The 2829-nt window shown below is 29.7% G+C and overlaps 1 long non-coding RNA gene across 1 annotated transcript; it reads right to left on the bottom strand.

Moving 5' to 3' along the window:
- Nucleotides 1–2277: 2277 nt before the first annotated feature.
- On the bottom strand, nucleotides 2278–2829 carry LOC125049794. The gene is made up of 2 exons (XR_007117054.1): nucleotides 2569–2829; nucleotides 2278–2478 (listed from the first exon to the last, which is right to left on the bottom strand). It is a non-coding gene; the product is annotated as an uncharacterized LOC125049794 (long non-coding RNA).

Here is a 2829-nt window from a genome sequence, read left to right on the forward strand (position 1 = left end):
AAGATTATTTAATGCGTAGTTTTATTCATTAAAAGATACCAACTACGATATTTTAAAATATTTGAAGCGTCTACGACTACTTAAAATATTTTTATGTAAGTACATATATGTATTCCAATAAATATTTTTATTACAAATATAAACTAAAACAAATACATTATAAAACTGAATAACATTTAAAAAGTCCGAAATTTAAATGTATGCCTGCTTAATTATACTCTTGTTTTCTTCAAAGAAATGAGTAGGTAGGTACATATATTAAAAACATGATCAAGATGAATCTTTCGTGACTAATAAGCGTAAGAAGTTAAGTACTTCTTACGCAGACTGACAACTGTTTCTGTTTCCGACATGTATGTACGGATATTTTCTCATTTCTTATTTTGTAACTTAGTCAACAACAAATTTCAAACAATGTTGTTTTCCGTATATCAAATCCAATATGTTCCGTATATCAATACAATTGACTGTATGAGACTCACGCTAAACCTCGTGCCAAAGACCACGCTATCGCTAAGTCAAATTACGATTCAATCACTTCAGCATCAACAAATCATGAGGTTTGGCCTTTGTCGCCATTCATATTTCATAATATTGTTTGGACTGAGGTTTTTAGGTCAAAGAAATATATTGATGGTATTGAAGAATATGTTATTAATAAGATTAGAGTAATATTCTGATTTCATACAAACGGTTAGACGGTTTTATGTCTCTATTAGTCAGTCTTAAGACACATTTACCCGAAGACATAATTTTATTAATTTCAAATTCAACATAAATTTCAGTAGGTATTCATGTTTTTTTTTTAATTTTATGATGTATAGTCTAATACTTCTTTATCTCGGAAAATAACAAATCTCGTATGAGTTGAGTGCTTCGTCAATTAAAACCATATTTTCTTAGTAATAAATAAACAAAGAATATTTAATCCATAGTATGCAGCTGTTGCCAAGTTAAATTAGTTGTAATGGCCCATCCATTACCATAACACCATAACAGAATGGAAATTGTTTGTTGTTTTACTTTATTTTCCTTAACTTTATACATTCAATAAAAATGTGTTTTTAACTTTCAGTTATATTAATCAAATTGTGCATACATTCATCAATGGCGCTACAACCTTTTTAGGTCCTCAGATTTCTGTTTCATCATCAATTGTCAATCTAATAGGCAAGTAGGTGACCAGTCTCCTCTGCCTGACACACGCCGTCGACTTTTTGTGTCTAAGGCATGCCGGTTTCCTCACTATGTTCTCCTTCATCGTTAAACCGAATGTTAAATGCGCACAAAGAAAGAAATTGGTGCAAAGCCTGGGAGATCGAACCTCCGACCTCAGGGATGGGAGTCGCACGCTGAAGCCTAGTGGCTAGTGGCAAACACTGCTTTTTTGTTATATACCACCAAGTCTTTTTTTCTGTTTCATTAATTCTTTTTATTGATACTATAAACCACTTCTGAGACAACCCAAAGCCATAATAATTATACTATTACTAGCTGCCATCGCGAATTTCGTTTCTACTTAATGTAATTTTACTTAGCCTACCTTTTTAGTACATACCAACATGGAACATTTTGCTATGCTACTCCAGAGACTGTTCGGTTTTCTGGAATGAAAACTTTTTAGGTTTTTCTGTGAATTTTTCTCTATACATATATTAACCTCAGAGTTCAAGTCATAAGATTTTAATTAACAAATAAAAAATAGGGGTTGATCGTAGAGTGAAAATTAATCCTTCTCCTTTAAACGTTTAGTATGCCATCAAAAAAAGCTTACATACAAAATCCGTTCTTTATCTTGGAAGACATTATGTACCAATTTTCAATTTAATAGCACTTACAATCTTTGAAAATTATTTATTTTAGGGATTATTGCATTTTTATCGACTCCTGTGCAAAAAGACTAGCAGAAAATAATAATATATGCTTCTTACACTAGTGAAAGAATGTAGACAAATATCTTAGGTTTATTGCCAGTCTTATTCATTCCTATAAAAAATTACATACATACTGCTATCAACTAGGAAACATACATATAGTATCTTATAAAATTTTATTTCAGCTAAGAAATTACTAACTTTTATAGACACAATTTATTTCATCACAAATTCAATTAATTCAAGCGGTTTAAATTAGAATCTGATCAAATAGACTTATTGTATTATAATATGAAACAATTACAATGTTGATCCATAGTCTTAGTCTAAAACAATGTTACTGATTTTTTTTTGTTTAATTTTATTATGTACTTATATAGACTAGAACTATAGATAAAGAATATTGGTATGTTTTAACTTTATTCGAGACTATTTACAAAGGTAATTGATAGAATATCTGGTGTTCTTAAAATAGCAGAATCCATTTGTAAATTTGCAGGTGTTTTCATATTTTGAACAAGTATCTCTGAGCCATCTGGATTCCAACCCGAAAATGTAGCTTCCAACATTGATTTTTCATATGTTACAATTTTACAAACTTTCCCTGAAATATTATTTATTTTAATAGTGAACTCTACTTGTTTTATTGTAATTAATTTTAAGATTTTTTTATTATATATATTATTAATTTTACCTTCTAATTCCATAACAGATCTTAGAAATGACTCTCGTAATTTTGCCCTTGCAAGTTGTTTCTGACACGGTTCAGTTTCAGGTAACATTATTTAATAGTTAGATCGGGTTATTTCATTGACCTAAGACCATGGTCCATCGTCCGAAATCTGAAATAAGTATACAAATTACAAAATACAAATAATAAATATTAAATAACAAAGATTGACAATTGACATTAGTTCACGCTTGGTCACGTGACCATTCTCAACAAATTCGTTTG

Source organism: Pieris napi, chromosome 5 (assembly GCF_905475465.1).
Source record: "Pieris napi chromosome 5, ilPieNapi1.2, whole genome shotgun sequence".
Lineage (NCBI taxonomy): Eukaryota > Metazoa > Arthropoda > Insecta > Lepidoptera > Pieridae > Pieris > Pieris napi.